At 43.8% G+C, this 20891-nt stretch overlaps 1 long non-coding RNA gene and 1 pseudogene across 1 annotated transcript; one reads left to right on the top strand and one right to left on the bottom strand.

Annotated features, from left to right (window-relative positions):
• The first annotated feature begins 571 nt into the window (after positions 1–571).
• On the top strand, positions 572–16231 carry LOC138749046 (uncharacterized). Its single transcript, XR_011348377.1, has 3 exons — positions 572–615; positions 12964–13048; positions 15388–16231. It is a non-coding gene; the product is annotated as an uncharacterized lncRNA (long non-coding RNA).
• LOC138749045 (adenosine receptor A1 pseudogene) lies at positions 5083–17242 on the bottom strand (annotated as a pseudogene).
• Between the last annotated feature and the right edge of the window lie 3649 nt (positions 17243–20891).

Raw genomic sequence — 20891 nt, forward strand, 5'->3', positions numbered from 1 at the left:
TGTAACTCGCATAGGTCAGGACTATCTGTAGTTTGAAAATATTTTAAAATACAAAATGTTTTCCTGGACAAATCGCAGCAAACCCCATGTACATTGAGTTGAGTACATATTGAAATGTTAAAATAAAGTATATGTGTGTGTTGAGGAAAAGGAAAAGTGGGATTGGACACTGCAAAAGGGTAAAAAGGGGAGAAAACCCAGAAGAAATGATCGTTGTGTTATTTTGTCTTAGAAAGAGAGCGAATAAATGCTGGAAAACAATTCCATGAAGTTGGCTCTTTTTTTACGCCGATGTAACCCCATTACACGTGCGTGCGTTTGTCCATACACATGAGTGTGTGGGTGTGCACGTGTGCATTTGTGTGGGTGTGCGTGTTCATTTCCAGTCAAATCGGAGGAGGGGTGGGTGACCCAGGAGTATGTTTGTTGGAGAGCTTAGAAAGGGCGTAGAGGGCAAACAGTTCAGAGGAGTGTCGATTTGTGGAAGTGAGTCACTGGGTAATTGAGTTAATTGGCAGGGACCAATATAAGGAGGAGTTGCCCAGGGAGTGAGTGGTGCTTGAGGCTTTGGTGAGCAGAGGCCAAGAAAGATCTTGCTTGCTAGCTACCAGAGAGGTAAGGCCAGGTGAGGTAGTTTAAATCCTTTAATTGAATTTCGATAATGAAGGCAGTTGGGGCAGTGGATTACTCCTGTTGTGGGATGTAGGAAATCTGGGGCAATTTACTTGTCCACCTCCAGAAGGTGCATCCAGCTGCTGCTCCTTTCAACCTGAGTTCGGGAACTGGAACTAGAACTGGCACTGGAGTTAGATGAACTGCAGATCTTGAGGGAGGCAGAGGTAGTTGTAGACAGCAGTTTTAGGGAGGCACTCACTCCTAAAATTCAGGAGGCAGGTAGCTGGGTGACTGTCTGGAGCGGGAAGGGGAAGATGTCGACTGAGTAGAGCTCTCCTGTGGCCATTCCCATCAACAATAGGTTTTTGATACTGCTGGTGGGGGCGACCTACCAGGGACAAGTCAAAGAGGTCATGTCTCTGGCACAGAAGGGAAGAGGAGAGCTATGGTGGCTATGGCTAGACAAGTAGATAGGGGGTTTCTGTGAATGAGATTGGGGCTCCTGGATGTTCCCTCCCAGGTGCCAGGGTCAGGGATGTCTCTGATCGAGTTCCTAGCATTCTGGAGGGGAGGGGTGAGGAGCTGGGTGTCATGGTCCATGTGGGGAGTAGGGATGAGGTCTTGAAGAGGGAATACAGGGAGTTAGGAAAGTTAAAAAGCAGGATCTCAGGGGTGGTCATCTCAGGATTGCTGCCTGTGTCACGTGCCAGAGAGGGTTGGAACAGGAAATAGTGGCAGATGAAGGCGTGGCTTAAGAGTTGGTGCAGGGGACAGGGGTTTAGATTTCTGGATCATTGGGATCTCTTCTGGGGAAGGTCTGACCTGTACAAAAAAGGACAGGCTACACCTGAACTGGAGGGAGAAGCAATAACTTGGCAGCAGGTTTGCTAGAATGGTTGGGGAGGGTTTAAACTAGTTTGGCAGGGGAATGGGAATCAGAATGTGAGTGCAGAGATTAGGGTCCAAGGGAACCAGGGTGTTCGAGTCGAGAAAGGAAAATAGAACAAAGTCAAAAATAATGTACAGCAAAGATGACAAAAAGGACAAGCAGGTGAAAAGACAAGATCATTTACTGAACAATAGAGATACAGAGAAATCGGTAACAGATACTGGTCTAAGGGGACTGTACTTAAATGCACAGAGCATTAGGAATAAAGTGGATGACCTTGTACAGCTACAGATTGAAAGATCGGACATTGTAGTATCACTGAGACATGGGTTAATGATGGATATGATTGGGGCTGAATGTCCAAGGGTACACAAAAGGGGGTGACGTGGCCCTGATGGTAAACAATGATAGTAAATCACTAGAAAGAAGGGACATAGGGTCAGAAGAGGTAGAATCCTTGTGGGTCGAGTTAGAAATGGCAAGGATAAAAAGGCCCTATTAGCAGTTATATACAGGTCCCCAAACAGTAGCCAGGAGGTGAACTATGAGTTACAGCCGGAGATGGAAGGAAACAGCACGTCAGAAGGAAAATGTCAAAATAATTATGGGGGGTTTTAACATGAAAGGGGATTGGGAAAGTCAGGAAGGTAATGGATCAGAGACAAATTTGAAAAGGAAAAGCTGATATCAGGCGTGTCAATATTTCAGTGGAACAAAGGGAATTACAGTGATATGAGAGAGGAATTGGCCCAAGTTGACTGGAAAAGTAAGCTGAATGGAGGGACGGTAGAGCAGAATTGGAGGATATTTCTACAAGAAGAAAAGTGCAGGATAGATATATTCCAAGAAAAGTGGGGGAAATGGCACAAATGTGGCTACAAGAGAGGAAGCTAAAATAAAAGCAAAAAGGAGGACGTGCAAGGAAGCAAAAATTAGGGAAAAACAGACTGGAAACAAAAACACAGAAAGAGACAAAGGAAGTCATCAGGAAAGAAAAGATGAATTATGAAAAGAAATTGGCAAATAACATGCAAAATGATATGAAGTTTTTTAAAATGTGTAAAGAGTAAAAGAGAAATGTGGGTAGATCTAGGACCGATTGAAAATGATGTTGGGCAAATTATAATGGGTAACAAAGAGATGGCAGAGGAACTAAATGAGTATTTTGTGCCAGTCTTCACTGAGGAAGACATTAGCAACACACCTGATAGTCAGAGGTTTCTTGGAATAGAATTGAGAAGGGTCAGGATTACTAGAGAGATGGTGCTTAGTAAACTGAATGGTCTAAAGATGGATAAGACTCCTGGACCAGATGAGGTGCACCCACAGGTTCTGAAGGAAGTGGCTTTGGAGATTGTGGAGGTATTGGAAATGATTTTCCAGAAATCTATAGACTCTGGAATGGTTCAGGAGGATTGGAAGGTCGCAAATGTAGAAAGGAGGGAGGCAGAAAAAAGGAAATTATAGGCTTATTAGTCCGACGACGGTCGTTGGAAAGTTATTGGAATCGATCCTCAAGGACGGGGTTATGAAATACCTGGAGGTGCATGATAGGTCCAGGACAGCATGGGTTCATGAAGGGAAGATCCTGCCTGGCCAACCTAATGAAATTGTTTTGAGGAAATCTCAAGTAGGATGTTGTGTATTTGGATTTTCAAAAGTCCTATGTTAAGGTGCCGCATAAAAGGCTACTTAATAAGATGAGACCCATGGAATTACTGGGAAGATATTAGATTGGATGGAGCATTGGCTGATAGGCAGAAAGTGAATAAAGGGATCCTGTTCTGGTTCGTTGCCTGTTACTAGTGGGGTTCCGCAGGGGTCGGTGTTGGGGCCGCTTCTTTTCACAATGTGTATTGATGAGTTAGATTATGAATTGAATGGTTTTGTGGCAAAGTTTGCAGACAACACCAAGATAGGTGTTGGAGTAGGAAGAGTTGAAGAAACCGAAAGGTTGCAGAGAGTGTAGGAGAGGGGGCAAAGAAATAGCAGCTGAGATACAATGTTGAGAAATGTACGGTTTTACAGGCAGATTATTATTTGGATGGGAAGAAAAACCAAAATTCAGAAGTGTAAAGGGACTTGGGGACCCTCGTGCAGGATAACCAACAGGTTAACCACCAGGCCGGATTGGCAGTAGAGAAAGCGAATGCTATGTTGGATTCATTTCAAGGGGAATAGTGTGTAAGAGTAAAGAGGTGTTGATGAGGCTCTATGGGGCACTGATGAGACCTCATTTGGAGTATTGTGTGCTGTTTTGGGCACCTTATCTTGGAAGGGATATAATGATATTGGTGAGGGTACAGAGATTTACCAGGATGATTTCTGGAATGGAGGGACTAACGTATGAGGATTGTTTATCGGCTCTTGACCAGTAGAGTCATTGGAGTAAAGAAGGGGATCTCATAGAAACATTTTGAATGCTGAAAGGATTGGACAAAGTAGATGTGAATAAGATGTTTCATTGGTGGGTGAATCCAGGACAAGAGGGCACAATCTTAGAATTAGACGGTACCCAGTTAAAACCGAGATGAGCAGAAATTTCGTTAGCCAGAGGGTCGTGGATTTGTGGAATTTGTTGCCACATCCAGCTGTGGAGGCCCAATCGTTGAGGGTGTTTAAGGGGGAGATTGATGGGTATCTAATGAGTCAGGGTAACAAAGGATATGGGAACAAGGCCGGAACTTGGAACTAGATGTGAATTCAGGGTGGAGTAGACTCAAATGGCCTACTTCTGCTCCTTTATCATGTGACCGTGTGCGTACATGCACCGTGGCCCAGAGAAATGCTGTTTCCTCGAGTTGTATGCGTACAGTCAGATGGTAATTATCTTCATGAGCAAGAGGTTTGTGCTTTGAGATAAAGCAGGAGGTTTTAAATCTCGACGCTGATGCATTTAGCTTGTAGCTCCATGTGCCTTGAATCACAATGTACTTTTGTAGACCAATGCCTGCTGACCAACTAAATGAAACATCTCGGTATTGTAAACAATGTGGATGTTTTAGTTTTCTGAAGGTTCTACCTGCCTTGGAGGAAGTATCATGTGGATCACCTACCTCAGTCTTGCTCAAAACATCAGCCAGATGTGCGTGTGCGTCCCTACCCTTCCTTCTCCAATCACCTCCTCAGCCCCTGCCCTCCCCACTTCTTCCCCTTCGCTCCCAGATCCACTGATCAGCATGTGCTCCCCCAGTGAGTGGAGATGACGTTAATTCAATTAAATCCCTCACGCCCCATTGCCTCTAATTTCCTCATGAACACCACCCTTCCAATGTTAGCATTTTTTTAAATGTAGACATTCCATTTTGCTATCTCTTCCTCCTCTGGACATTTGAAGAGTCTCCCCTCCCCTGGACGCTGCAGGGCCGGCTGAGTTCCTCCAGTATTTCTCTGTGTGTGTTTTTACTATAATCACAGCATCTGAAGACTTTCGTGTTTCACTCCATTAGTGAGAAAACCCATTGAGACGGTGCATTGTAGACAAGTAAAAGTCTCAAAATCCGGAGGGCTTGGGGATCCAGGTTTTCGGGATTCTTGGGCAGTACTTTTAAAATTCAAATTTAATGAGAATAAACAGGTCCATTTCGATAGTTTATTAACAAAACATTTTTTCATGTGAAATACAGTGTACAAAAAAAGGTATTACATTTCAGCACCTTCCACATGGTCGCTTGTTACCACTGCATCTGTGGCATGCATTCAAAAGCCACGAGTTATCAAGAAGTCCAGATTCTTTGGTAAAAACCCAGTGAAATGCTGGAGGAACTCAGGTGGTCTTTTCAGCATCCATAAGAGACAAAGCTATATCGCTAATGTTTCAGGCCTGAGCCCTTCTTCAAGGAATAGGCATAATGGCAAAAAAAACCAGGAGATCTCAGAATGGAGACAGTGCTGGGTGGGGGAGGAGTCCAGATCAACAAAAGGTACGATGAGGAGAGGTGAGAATTTAGCATGTAAATGGAGAAGGGAGAGAGACAGAGCTGGGAGAAGGTGACGGGAGGAGGGGGAGAAGAGGTGGGGGTGGGTGGGTGGTAGTTTAATGAAAGCCAGAGCAGATATTAATGCCATCTAGTTGGAGGTTGCCAGTGGGAGGATGAGGTGTTGGTCCTTCAATTTGCGGGTGGTCTCAGTCTGGCAGTGCATGAGATCGTGGACCGACATGTCAGCAAGGGAATGGGATGGAGTATTGAAATGGGCAGCCACTTGGAGAGCCACGCTCTTGCCATGGACAGAGCCAAGGTGCTCAACAAAGTGATTTCCAAGTCAGCGTCCAGTCTCTCCAATATAGGGGCGACCACAGTGGAAACACCAGATGCAGTAGACGACCCCCGCAGTGAAATGGTGGAAGGACGGGAGGTCCAGATTTTTGGACTTCAACTGAAATTATATGAAGTGAAGCTCTCTCATCCTCCCCTCTGGGTCTTTAACCATTTTCTTGTTACCAAACATTTTGCCATCAGAGGAAAACTCTCTGAACTTCTCCTGAATGTTGCTCATACCGTGATTGTGAGCTTCTTTCCGAGTCACGTCCCTTTCCACCCGCGAGAGAGTGACTCCAGCTTCTGCATGGAATAAGCAAACCATCCTTGCACTTGGGCCCAAGGAACTTGACTAAGGTGGCGTTGCCTCAATACCACAGGTCGCAATGGAAGCACAGAAGTAAGCAGGCCCTTATATTTTTTTTTCGCAAGACTGTCCCAAGGTCTGTGCGATTAGGTGCTGTGAAACTCAACATTGTGATCCGTCTCCTTGCAAAGCGTTGGTTGACCATTTGCTGACTGTTGTCAGAATTTGCACAGGGAATCTAATCAGAAACACCGCATAAATTAAAAAATATAACACGAATGACAACAGTGGGTGTGAAGGTGAGCAGGCTGCATCTGGGAGGGTCATCGAGGCCTCAGATTTATTGTCAGAGTAAATACATGGCATCACATTCCTTTATCCTGCAGACCAGAGCTGAATGACCACTAATTGGTTGTGCATTAAAATAAACTGGACACAATGTGAACATGTAAACAAATAAAAGAACTGTAAACGGATAACAAATGCAAACACACTGTGCAATACCGAGAGAGCAAAGAAAATCAATAAAGTGCACAAGTACAAGTCCCTGATTGAGTTGGCCATTGAGGAGTCTGATGGTGGAGGGGTAGCGGCTGTTCCTGAACCTGATGGTACAAATCTTATGGTGCCGATACCTCTTTCCTAATGGCAGCAGCAAAAGGGTGAGGGTCTTTGATAATTGTTGCTGGTCTCCAACAGCAGCGTTCCCTGTAGAGGTATTCAATAGTTGGGAGGGTTTTACCTGTAATTTACTGGGCTGTGTCCACTACCTTTTGCAGGGCTTTACGTTCAGGGGGATTGATGTCCCCATACCAGACCGTGATACAGCCAGTCAGTACACTTTCCACCTCACCTCTGTAGAAATTTGCCCAGGTTTCTGGCGTCGTGCCAAACCTCCGCAAACTCCTGAGGAAGTTGAGGCGCTGACAGGCATTCTTCCTGATGCCAATAGTGTATTGGGTCCAGGAAAGATCCTCCGAGATAGTGACTCCCAAGAACCTAAATGTGCTCACCCTCCCCACCTCTGAACCCCTCCCCCCCAGTGATCACTCTGGCTCTCCTTTCCTGAAGTCAATAATCAGCTCCTTAGTTTTGGTGACATTGAGCGCAAGGTTGTTGTTGATGGTGCTTCACAGCAGTTAACTGAATAGTGTTTCACAGAGGATCTCACGGGGAGGCGTTAGCATTGCGTTCAGTGCAGTGCTTTCACAGCCCCAATGACCGGGGTTTGAATCCAACGCTGTCTGAAAGGAGTTTGTACGTTCTCCTTGTGTCTGCATAGGTTTCCTTCAGGACTCTGGTTTCTTCCCACCCTTTAAACGTACCAGGGGTTGTATGTGAATTGGGTGACAGTCCTGTGGGCCAGAAGGGCCCATTACCGTGCTGTATGTCTAAATTTAAAGGTACACTTCTTGTTCCTACTTGCCGGGCAATGTGTCGCCCCTGTTCCTTAACGACTCGACCCTCATCATGCCTGTAAAGTCCGCGTTCCGAATAACCCCAGGAGATGGGAGACAGGAGAAGATGGCCTGGAAAGCATCCCAGAAGGTCTTTATCCTGAAGACGTAGATTATGGGGTTGATGACGGAGTTGATGTGGGACAAAATGATGGCAGCTAGCATCAGCACTGGCGGGATGTTGCAGTTTGGGCAATAGAGCTTGATGCAGTTCAGGATGTGCAGAGGAACCCAGCTCAAGGTAAAACAGAAGAGGACGATGAAAAGGGATGTGGCTGTCCAGAATTCCTTGTGGATAATTTTCTGTCGCCTCTCCTGCACGCTGATGTTGACGTGCCTCTCGGCTATTCTCCGAATCTGTTTCCTGACCTCGAGGAATATCTTGGCGTAGATGATGAACATGGCAACCAACGGCAGCAGCATGGAGCAGAAGAAGTTGAAGTAAACCATGTAGGTCTCATCAATGACGTTGTGGAAGAGGCAGCTCTCGCAGGCGGTGGGCTCCTTGCGCCAGCCCATCAGGGGAGCCAGCCCAATCAGCGCGGCCAGTGCCCACGAAGTGGTGATCACTGACGCCACGTTCCTGGGCGTCATCAGAATCTGGTAGTGGAATGGAGCCAGGATGGCAATGTAGCGCTCCAAGGCGATGGTGAACAGGCTGAAGATGGAGGCTTGGGTCAGGACGAGCAGTGTGCACAGCATCAAGGTGCAGAGGTAATAGTTACCCTTGGGGAGGCCAAGATCGGAGAGCAAGGCGCATGGGATAGCTACAGCACCAACCAAGATGTCCGCCACGGCCAAAGACACCAGGAAGAAGTTAGTCGCTGTCTGCAAATTCCTCTTCCTGACCACAACAAAACAAATAAAAATGTTCCCAAGTATAGCAAAGAGAGCTGTTAAGAGTTCCACTACAAAATAGCCAATCCTGATATGGAGAAGAGCGTTGGTACAGTTGATCTTACTGTGGGTCAGATTCGACAGGCCGCCAGTTGTCACATCCATTGTGACATGAAGGTGTGCAGACTATTTCCTCTTTCCTCTTCTCCTTCCTCTCATTGTTCACCCATTCTTCATTCCCACCTTCGGTCACTGGCAAATCTTCGATGAGTGCAGTCAGTTCCACCTGAGAAAAATGGTAACACAGCAAAATTCCTGTTATCCGCAAGCAAAAAAATCCAGGAAAATCAATAAGCAAAATTCAGAAGTTTAAAATTGGCAAGCCTTGCCGTTAGTTCACCAGTCACACAACACACAATCTCAAGCAACCAGAAAATTAACTTATCTGACATCTACCAATCCCCATAGGTGCCTGATACCAGGGTGCAAGGTTTACTGTAATCAGATTGAATATTAGCTCAGAGTATCTTCTCTGCAGCCATTGGGCTCCTGAATGAACCCCACCGCAGTGATCTCACACTGCCCTTGCCACATGCTAATTGATCTTTTCATTATAATACAATGCACTGTCCTGTCCTCTCACATTTCTACTTGATACTGGTGTATTTAGCCCCCTCCCTCATCATCTCAGCCTTCCTTTCTACCCTCCCACCTGCATTCACCTATCACCTCTTACCTGCACCAGGGAAATAGGCAGAAGGTTCATCTAATTCATAAATTAGATCAGCCATGATCGTAGTGAATGGCAGAGCAGGTTCGATGAGCCATTTTTAGCCTACTCCTGTTCCTACTTCCTATGTACCTATGTTCATCACCACCCTCCAGATTCATTTTTTTCCCTGCTGTTCTCAGTCTCTTGAATTTGCATGTCTAAGGCAGAGATTGGAAGGTATTTGATTAGTCAGGGCATCGAGGGCCACGGGAAGAAAGTTGGGGAGTGGGGGTGAGTGGGAAGATGGATCGGCTCATGAGAGAATGGTGGGGCAGATTAGATGAGCCCACTGGCCTACTTCTGCTCCTCTAACTTGTGATACTTAATTGCCCCTCCCAATTGGAAAATACAATGTACTTTTCTCTTTTTTTTTTGAAGACTTTATTTAAAATTTTATAACATGAATACAATAGAGAATTACATTTAAAGAAAAATTTTTAAAAAATTAAAATGGTATGATTACAACATTACATCAGAAAACTACACAAAATAACCCCCCCCCATTAATTGTAACACAATATTAATAGTCTAACTTAAAATTAGTTCAACCCTTCCCCCCACCAAAATAAAGAGTGAAGAGTTAATAAAATTAACAATATTATATATGGAAAAAAATACCCACTTACAAAAAAAGAGATAAAACTTAACCTAAAAAAATTCTAACAAAAAAAAATTGTCAATACTAAAATATCACGCTTAAACATATATTTAAATCAAACTTAAATGCATATAATTAGCAAACGGAGTCCACTTTAACTTATAAAAAGACATCTTATCCTGAATTGAAAAAGATATTCTTTCCATAGTCAAACAAAATTTCATTTCCAAATACCACTTATCTAAAGTTAGTATATTTCTATCTTTCCAAGTAAGTGCTATACATTTCTTAGCCACGACTAAAGCTAAATAGATAAATGAAATCTGATAATCCTCTAAACCTAAATCAATTAATGATTGCATGTTCCTTAATAAAAATATATTGGGATCTAATACAAGATGGATATTATATAAACTGTTAAAAATAGATTGAATACCTTTCCAAAACTGTTGCAATCGATCACAAAGCCAAACAGTATGCAAAAAAGTATTGGCCGTCTGATCACGTCGAAAACAAGAATCCAACTTACTAAGACCAAATTTTTTAAATTTCTCTGGCGTTAAATATAGCTGATGAATAAAATTATAATTAATCATCGCTAGTCTAGCATTAATTAATTTCTGAATACTATTCTGACAAATTTCCATCCAAGCTTCTTCAGCTATTTTATGTCCTAAATCTTTTTCCCATTTCAACTTATCTTAATCCAAGTCTTTTTTACTATCAATTTCTTGTAAAATACAATACAAATCAGATATATATCCCTTTTTTGGTATTGAAAGTACATATTCTTCAAAACTAGATTCAGGCAATAAAATCATATGTCGACCACATAACTGTTTTACAAAAGATCTTAATTGATAATATACAAATATAGAATTTGCACTAATACCATATTTCCTTTGTAATTCATCAAAGGAACAAAAACAACCCTCAGAAAAACAATCAGATAAATTTTTTATTCCCTTCTTTTCCCATTGTTTCAAAGTGGCATTGGAGACCGTAAAAGGAACAAGTTGATTATTATATAATGGCAATCTTCCAGAATATATATTTTTAAGTCCCAATTTTTTAAGTTTACTTGTCCATAAATTCAATAAATGTTTCAATATTGGTACATCATAAATTCGTAATAAATTTTTATTCCATCGAAACAAAAACTCATGAGGAAATTTTTCTAAAATAACCACCATTTCTATCTTTACCCAACTAGGTGGGTCGTCCATATTCATTAATGCACTAAGAAATTTGAATTGAGCTGCTTCATAATAATGCTGAAAATTCGGTAATCTTAAACCTCCAAATTGAAAATCCCACATCAATTTTCTCATTGCTACTCTCAGAAATTTTCCCTTCCATAAGAATTCTCTAATCGCTTTATATAAGTCCTTAAAAAAACTTTTTTTTAAAAAAATAAGGAATTGATTGAAACAAATATTGTATTCTAGGAAAAATATTCATTTTTATGGTATTAATCCTCCCTAGTAAACCCAAAGGTAGATCCCTCCGCCTAATCAAATCTAATTTAATCCTTTTTATTAAAGGAAAATAATTAATTGAATATAATTCTTGAAATTCCGTATTAACATTAATTCCTAAATATTTAATTTGTGTAGTCCACTTCAAATTTGTAATATTTTTATATACTGAATAATCATCTTTACAAATTGGCAAAATTTCACTTTTAGCCCAATTTACTTTGTAACCAGATAATTGGCCATAAATTTCTAAACATTCTTGAATTGCAGGTAAAGAAGTATCTGGATCCACCAAATATAATAAAACATCATCAGCAAATAAATTAATCTTAATTTACTTTTCTCTTTGAAGTTCAACACCAAATCTGCAGATGCTGGGGTCCAGAACTCCAGCAAAGTGCTGGAGAAACTCAGCAGGTCACGCAACACAAGATGGTTGACATTTCAGGCTTCAGCCCTTAATCAAGAGCGCCAAAAATCAGGCAGATTCTGGGGTTACAGGGAAAGATTCAACAGGTTGGGACTTTATTCCCTGGAGTGGAGGAGAATGAGGGGAGATTTAACAGAGAAATATAAATTTATGAGGCTTTTTCCACTGAGTGTCGGTGAGACCCAAACCAGAGGACATAGGTTAAGAGTGAAAGGGGAAAAGTTTAGGGGGAAAACTTCTTCACACAGTGAGTGGTGGGAGTGTGGAATGAGCTGCCAGGTGAAATGGGAATGTGGGTTCAACTTTAACATTTAGGAAGAATTTGGACAGGCACGTGGATGGGAGAGGTATGGAGGGCTACGGATTGGGTGCAGGTCAGTGGGACGGCAAAAAAAAAAATGGTTCGGCACAGACTAGAAGGCCCATTGTCTTATCCAACATCCCATCTCCTACACTCAATATTTTGATTTATGAACGCCAATGTATCAAAAGCTCTCTTTACAACCTGATCTACCTATGACACCACTTTCAGGCAATTGTGTATCTGTATTCCCAGATCCCTCTGTTCTACCGCACTCCTCCGTGCTCAACCAGTTACCATGTACGTCCTACCTTGATTTGTCCTTCCAAAATCCAAAAGCGTACTGGTCTGTTTAAAGAGAGTTCTGGAACCAGGGCCCCAGTGAGTTTAAAGTGAGAGTGCAAACTGTACAAAATATTTCCTGGCCTGCTGAGTACTCTCTGTCCTTAATAAACTCATCCAGTCTGTTAGATTTACAAAAATCTAGATTAAAATGGGAAAAAGACTTAGGGACAATTTCTCAAGAAGATTGGAGGAACTTATATAAAGATCGTTTGACTAAAATTGTCAATGTGAGATATAGATTAGTTCATTCTAATTTTATACATCAATTATATTTGACTCCTGAAAAATTAAAGAGATACAACTTAATTTCTTCAGATTTATGCTTTAGATGTCAGAAAGAAATAGGTTCCTTTTTTATATTCTACTTGATTTTGTGATAAGGTAAAACTTTTTGGATGCAACTTAAAGAATTTCTACAAAATGTTTTTAAAGTTAAATTTTCAATGGACCCATCAATATTTTTTCTAGGTAATATTAAAAAGGTATGTTTGGAATTAAGATTAACTAGATTTCAAATTGCATTTTTGCGACTAGCAGTAGCGAGAAAAAGTATTGCGATTACTTGGAAAAATGAAACTGATTTGAATTTATATAGGTGGCCCATGGAGTTGAGATCTTGTAATCCAATGGAAAATAATAACGTATAATTTACATGATCATTATCTTTTTTATCAGAAAGTTTGGAGCCCTTATTTGGACTACGTGGGTTTAAAATTTTGAATTCTTTGGCCACGCTGCGGTGGTGTCACTCCAGTCCATGGTAATTAATCATGTTATTATAGTTTACGTCTCCTTTTTCTTCTTTCTTCCTTTCTTTGGGGAGGTAGATTAGATGGTTAGGTGAGGTTTTGGGGAGGGGAGGGGAGAGATGGTACTAATGACAGTAGGGTGGGTTAGGGGGGTTTTGGGCTTATATACCATGTATTCTTTATTGATAATTTTTATCATTTGGTTTTAAATTTTTTAATAAAATATTTTTTTTTAAACTCATCAGAGAGTAAAATATATCTGAAGTTTTCAGGCGTCATCTGCAGCACTAACTGGAACTACAGAAACACAACAGAAAAGGGTGGAAAAACTAGAAGCTGATCAGACATTGGAGTCATACAGTGGGAAAAAGGACATTCAGCCCATCGCACTACAAGACATAGGAGCAGAAATAGGCCATTCAGCCCATTGAGTCTGCCCTGCCATTTAATCACGAGGTGATCCATTTCCCCACTCAGCCCCACGACCCACCTTCTCCCCATAACCTTTGATGCCCTGGCTAATCAAGAACCGATCAATCTCTGCCTTAAATACACCCAACGACCTGGCCTCTACAACTGCCTGTGGTCACAAATTCCACAGATTTATCACCCAACTTCCTCTGAATCTCTGTTCTAAATAGACACTCATCAATCCTGAAGTTGTGCCCTCTTGCCCTAGTCTCACCATCCATTCAAAATATTTCAATCAAATTCTCCTAAATTCCAATGAATACAGGCCAAACACTCCTCATATGATAACCCTTTCATTCCCAAAATCATCTTGGTGAACCTCCTCTGAATCCTCTCCAACATCAGCACACCCTTTCTTAAATGAGGAGCCCAAAACTGCTCATAATACTCCCAAGTGAGGCCTTATAAAGCCTTAACATCACATCCCTACTCTTATATTCTATTCTTCTTGAACTGAACGCCAGCACCGCATTTGCCTTCTTCAACCTACAAGTTTACCTTCAGGATATCCTGCATGGGGACTCCCAGGTTCCCTTGCATCTGGGTATTCATAATTCTGCCTGTTTGTTTTTTCTACCAAAGTGCATGACCGTACTCTTTCTGACATTATATTTCATTTGCCAATCTCCTCATCTGTCCGAGTCCTTCTGCAGCCTCCCTGTTTCGTCTACACTCCCTGCTCCTCCACTGGCCTTAGAATAACCTGCAAACTTGCCTTCAAAGCCATTCATTCCAAATCTATATTATTACTATATAGTGTAAAAAGAAGTGGCCCCAACACCGACCCCTGTGGAACCCCACTAGCCATTGGCAGCCAATCAGAATATGATCCCTGTATTCTGACACTCTGCTCGCTGCCAATCAGCCAATGTTCTACCCACGTTGCTATGTTTCCTGTTATACCATGAACTCTTATCTTGTTAGGTAGCCAAATGTGCGACATCTTGTCAAAGGTCTTGTGAAAATCCAAACACCCGACATCCGCTGAATCTCCCCCTTATCCAACCTGCTCGTCACCTCTTTAAAGAATTCCAACAGTTTGTCAAGCAAGATTTTCCCTTGAGGAAACCATGCTGGGTTTGGCCTATCCTGTCATGTGCCTCCAAATGCACTGCAACCTCCTCCTTGACAATTGTCTCCAACATCTTCCCAACCACTGACGTCAGGCAACCCAGTCTATAATTCCATTTCTACTGCCTCCCTTCCCTTCTTGAACAGTAGGGTGACATTTGAAGTTTTCCAGTACTCCCGGACTATGCCAGCATCTATTGATTCCTCCACAATCTTTACTTCTCAAAACCCAAGGGTCCAGGAGGACTTTTCCACCATTAGGTCATTCAGCTTTCTGAGCACCTTCTCCCTTGAAATAGTAATTGCACTCACTTCCCTTCCCTGATACCCCTTGATGTCTAGCACACTGCCAGTGACTTCCACAGTGAAGACTGATGGAAAATAGTAATTTAGTTCATCTGCAATCTCCTTATCTCCCATTATCATTTCTCCAGCATCATTTTCTATTGGTTCTAATTCTACTCTCACCTCTCTTTTACTCCTTATGTACATGAAGCACACTTACTTGTGGCCCTAATCCAACAACTGCCTCATCGCCTTCAATGCCTGAATGATCCAAGTGCTGTCAGTGACTCTACTTCCGCCATTCCCCCAGGCAATGTGGTCCCCTCTCTCTGGATGAGGTTCTCTTTCAATCTCTTAGCCAAAATCTTTCTCCCCCTAGTTTCATAAACCTTCAATATGGGGAGCAGTGACTGAGAGATATAGAATTAGAGAGGGATTCCAAGAAATTGCTCTTTTCTGTCTCCTTCCTAATTCTATATACCTCATACTTTCCCCCTCTTACTTCCCCCCACCTCCATTCCAGGGAAAACAACTCACCTTTCTAGTTGCTCCACATAACAGAAAACCTCCATCCAGGCAGCGTCCTTGTGAAAGTCCCTGCATCTTCCAGAGGACTCATCTCCAGAAATGCAGACCCTACTCCAGCTGAGGTCTCACCAAGTTTTTATAAAGTTGTGGAATGACCTCCTGCCTCTGGTATTCAATGCCCCCACCCTCCTCAATCCCAATGAGGGGATCTTCCTCCGAAACAGTAATGCTTCTCCTTCCACCGAGAAATGGACTGGAGGTTAATCCACAGGACCATAAGAACAGCAAAGAGGAACACTGGGGTCTTCCTCCTCCTCATCAATGTGTTCTACCAGGATCGTTGTCTGAAGAGGGCGTGCAAAATCACTGAGGAACCCTTCCACCCAACACACAGTGTCTTTCAGCTGCTCCCGCCGGGGAAGAGCTATAGGAGGATCAGAGCCAGCACCACCAGGCTGAGGAACAGTTTCTTCCCACGGGCAGTGAGAATGCTGAACGACCAAAGGAACTGCTCACACTCACCGTCCAAGGCTCCCATATTCATCAAACAATATTTTTTATCTGAATATTTGTCCTGCATACCATATATACTCGTATAATAGTTGAGTTTTGGGGACCAATTTTTCAGGTCAAATTAGGTGGGAGTTGACTTTTACATGGGTCATACTTTTGACCGTGGTAATTACCTACGTCATTCAAGGTGCTGGGAGCTCAGATGGGCAGACGGCTGAGGCGAGGATTCACAGTCGTGCTGTTGGGAGCTCTGGTGGACAGGCGACCGGGGCGAGGATCTGTGGTCAGGGCGTCAGGAGCTTGGATGGATGGGAAGCAGGGGCGTTGGGTGCACAGATGGGTGGGAGGTAGGGGAGTTGGGAGCACGGGTGGGTGGGCGGTCAGGGGCGTTGGGAGCACAGATGGGTGGACGGTCAGAGCGTCAGGAGCTTGGATGGGCAGGAGGCAGGGGCATTGGGAGTATGGATGGTGGGAGGCAGGTTCCACAAATGGGGGGGGGGGGGGGGTTGACTTTTACATGAGTATATTTGAAATGTTTTGTTTGTTATGTGTGTTATGTTTTGCACCAAGGACTGGAGAACGCTGTTTCGTCCGGTTAAATTGTGCAATCAAAGGACAATAGACTTGATATTTCTGGACATGCTTAGATTTTGCAACATTTTCCATTTTTTAAATCTTCCGTGAGTAATTCATACTCGCTAGGCAAAATCCTGGCCGTTTACAACTCGCTGCAAGGGAGTTAAAACTTCATGTGCTGATTATTATCCCACTGAGTCACTTCCAATCAGGCTTTCGCAGACCATCCTTTTGGTCTACATTCCTTCCTCCCGCACCTCCCCCCCCACCCCCACCTCCCCCCCCCACCCCCACCTCCCCACCCCCCAGCCCCCCCATCATCTTACCTCCAAATGAAAATCTATTTTCACTTCTTTCATTCCCGGTTGTGACGAAGGATCACAGGCCCAGAATATTCTGTTTCTCTCATTCCACAGTCACCGCCGAACTTGCTGGGTTCATTTCCCCAGCACTTTTGTTTTTGTTTTAGGTATAATTTTTTAAAACGTAAATGTGAAATTTAGATATACCGCACAGTAACAGGCTATTTCAGCCCATTCTGCCCAATTGCGTTTTGAAGGGTGGGAGGAAACCGGAGCCCCCAGGGAAAACTCACGTAGGGACCTGCCTTACAGGCAGGGCAGAATTTGAACCCCGGTCCCAGTTGCTGGCGCTGTAACAGCGTGGCACACACCACTGCGTTAACTGAGCCTGCTGTTTTGTTTCAGATTTTTAGCAGCTGCCTCACCGGAACAACTTACCCTTTATGGGCTTGGAATTAACTGCTCAATACAACAGGGCTGATGACTGTTAATGTGTAACAGGCACAGGTTGTTTTAACCATTTAATCACGTCTGCACCAATGACACCGATAAACAGATACATTTTGATCGTCAGACCATGACGACAAACATCTCAATTAGATTACTTGATTGCTATCGATGCCTGTTATTCACGTTTTTGTATGAGCAAGAGATATTTAAAAAGGTTGAATGTACAAAAGTACACTGTGGCTGACAGCCAATATCAACCTTCTGTTTATTTCTGGATAAATTTTCCACACCTCTAGATTTGGTCCGGGCACCCGACTCACAGTCGACTACATGAACTCACTGAAGCCCTTGACTAGATTCCAGCCTGTAACTCGTACTTCGACTCAGCCACAGCATTAGATTTGTCCTCTCCGGTTTCCATTGCCCCCACCCCCACCTGAGTCTCTCGTTCTCTTTCCCCATCCCCCTGTCTCCCTTCCTCCAACTCCCATCTCCCTTCCCTCTCTATTCAAAGCTACCCCCTCCCCCGATCAAAGTTTAAAGTTCTGTTTTATTGTCTCATATAATCCTGAGATTCTTTTATCTGTGGGCCAGGCACAATTGGTTGTGCAAAAAAAAACTGTACATAATGTACACATGTAAGCAAATAAAACGATGTAAACAAACTGTGCAATACAGAAATTTTAAAAATCAATAAAGTGCAAGAGTCCTTAAATGAGTCCCTGATTGATCACTTCTCGGCTTTCTACCCTCCAATCACTCAGGCCCCAGGCTGAACTTTAGTAAGGCCCTAGGCCCCACCACCCTGCCCACAGCCCCCACCAGCAGATTGTGTTTATTAGTCTCGGATTTCAGAGTCTGTGCATGTGTCGCTCTGAGTTGTACTTGAAATGTCAGTTGTACTTCGTTGAACAGGAAATGGAAAGTTGCGTTCCCTGGAGAAAATAACTTACAATCTGAGAAATAAGTGCAGCACCTTTCGGAAGATTTGGCAGCCATACATGCACTACATAGGTGCATGGAAGTGATTGCTCTACCGTTCCCTGCTGCGGCTCCCTCTCTCTCGCACTGATCCCGATCAAGGAAAGTAAAGGATGACCCTCGACCCGGAAGCTGTCCATTGAGCCGTGATAGGCCCTGTTTCTTTTTCATTATTTGTAGTCTTATTCATTTCCTTAATGTTAATGTGTGTTATTTTTATTGACAAAGGAGGTTGCTGCCCGCCTCACAGTTCGGTGGGCAGCAACCTCCTTTGAAGAAGACCGCAGAGCCCACCTCACTGACAAAAGACAAAGGAGAAAAAACCCAACACCCAACCCCAACCAACCAATTTTCCCTTACAACCGCGCCTGCCTGTCCCGCATCGGACTTGTCAGTCACCAATGAGCCTGCAGCAGACGTGGACATACCCCTCCATAAATCTTCGTCCGCGAAGCCAAGCCGAAGAAGTAGTATGAATGAATTGTTTAGTTTTATAGGTGGGGGGGAGGGGGGAGGGTAATGATGTGGGCTTGTATATACAGTCATAGAGAAAAGGAGTACATATCCATGTATCTTTGGCTTGGCTTCGCGGACGAAGATTTATGGAGGAGGTAAATGTCCACGTCAGCTGCAGGCTCGTTTGTGGCTGACAAGTCCGATGCGGGACAGGCAGACACGGTTGCAGGGGAAAATTGGTGGGTTGGGGTTGGGTGTTGGGTTTTTCCTCCTTTGTCTTTTGTCAGTGAGGTGGGCTCTGCGGCCTTCTTCAAAGGAGGTTGCTGCCTGCCGAACTGTGAGGCGCCAAGTTGCATGGTTTGAGGCGATATCAGCCCACTGGCGGTGGTCAATGTGGCAGGCACCAAGAGATTTCTTTAGGCAGTCCTTGTACCTCTTCTTTGGTGCACCTCTGTCACGGTGGCCAGTGGAGAGCTCGCCATATAACACGATCTTGGGAAGGCGATGGTCCTCCATTCTGGAGACGAGACCCACCCAGCGCAGCTGGATCTTCAGCAGCGTGGACTCGATGCTGTCGACCTCTGCCTCTCGAGTACTTCGACGTTAGGGATGAAAGCGCTCCAATGGATGTGACCATACCTGAACACAATATTCTAAGTGTGGTCTCACAAGAGATTTATAGAGCTGAAAAAAATCACCTCATGATTCCTGAACTCAATCTCCTCACTAGTGAAGCCCAGCATCCCATAAGCCTTCTTAACTATTCTTTCTACCAGCACAATGACCTTGAAAGATCTCTGGATTTGGACCCCAAGGTCCCTCTATTTTCCCCCACTGTTAAGCATCCTATCATTAACCCTGCACTCAGCCTTAAAGGTCAACCTTCCAAAATGCATCACCTCACACTTGGCATTTTTCTGTCCAACTCTCCATCCTGTCTCTATCCTTGCTGTAACCTATGGACAACCTTCAGCTCCATCCACATCTCCTCCAATCTTCGTATCATCCGCCAACTTACTGAACCATCCCGCAACATCTTTGGCCCCATCGTTTATAAATCACAAAGAGCAGGGATGCCAGAAAAGATCCCTGCAGAACTCCACCAGTCACTGACCTCCAAGGTAGAATAGTTTCTGTTCACCACCACTCTCTGCTTTCTACAGGCAAGCCAATTCTGAATCCACACAGCCAAAGTTCCATCGATCCCATGCCTCGCGATGTTCTGAACGAGTCTCTCAGGAAGGACCTTGTCAAATTCCTCACTAAAATCATACAGACCACATCTACGGCCCAACCCTCATCAATTTCCTTTGTTACCTCCTCAAAAAACTCAATTAGGCTCATGAGGCATGGTCTTCCCCTCACAAGGCCATGCTGGCTATCCCCAAGGAGACTGCACTTCTCCAAATGCTCATAAACCTGTCCTTAAGAAACTTCTCCAATAGTTTTCCTACCATTGACGTAACTCACTGGTCTATAATTCCCAGGATTCTCCCTATTACATTTTTTAAACAAGGGGACCTCATTTTCCATTCTCCAATCCTGCTGCACCTCCCCATGGCCAAGCAGGATGCAAAGATCATCGCCAATGCCACAGCCCTCTCTTGCTCCCTTCTCATAGCAACCTGGGGACTTCAATCCTAATATTTTTAAGAAGATCCAACACCTAATCCCAACGTGGTCCAGTACACAGGCCTGCACTATTCTGACCTCACCTTGACCAAGGCCTTTTTCTCTGGTGAATACTGAAGCAAAGTATTCATTTAGGACTCACAAGATTCCATGAGATCTCAACAAGATGGACAGAGCGATTGTGTTATCCAAACTGAGGGGTTTAAATCTCAGTATACACTGTCTCAAAATCAAGCCACTTGGGACAGAAATGAGGAGGGATTCACCCTGATCTAGTTCCACTGCTTCCATCTGTCCTTATCCTCTTCCATTCTCACTCTTCTCTTCATCATCAACCTCCCCACCCCATATCGTCTCCTTCCCCACCTGTTTCTCCACACGAATATGTTCTTATTATTGTAATTAATATATGGCATTAACATCACCTTCTCCGGTTTCTGCTAGCCCATTCCCCGTTCTCCCTCTCTTCCCCATCTTCTTTCCTCCAGCTCTCTACCCCTTCATTCACAGACCCATCCCCTCCCCCTACTTGCTGCTGCGCCCTCCCTCCCTTATCCCCCTAATACCTCCTGCCTGGGGGGTCTGGCCT

This window comes from Narcine bancroftii, chromosome 13, assembly GCF_036971445.1.
Source record: "Narcine bancroftii isolate sNarBan1 chromosome 13, sNarBan1.hap1, whole genome shotgun sequence".
Taxonomy (NCBI): Eukaryota; Metazoa; Chordata; class Chondrichthyes; order Torpediniformes; family Narcinidae; genus Narcine; species Narcine bancroftii.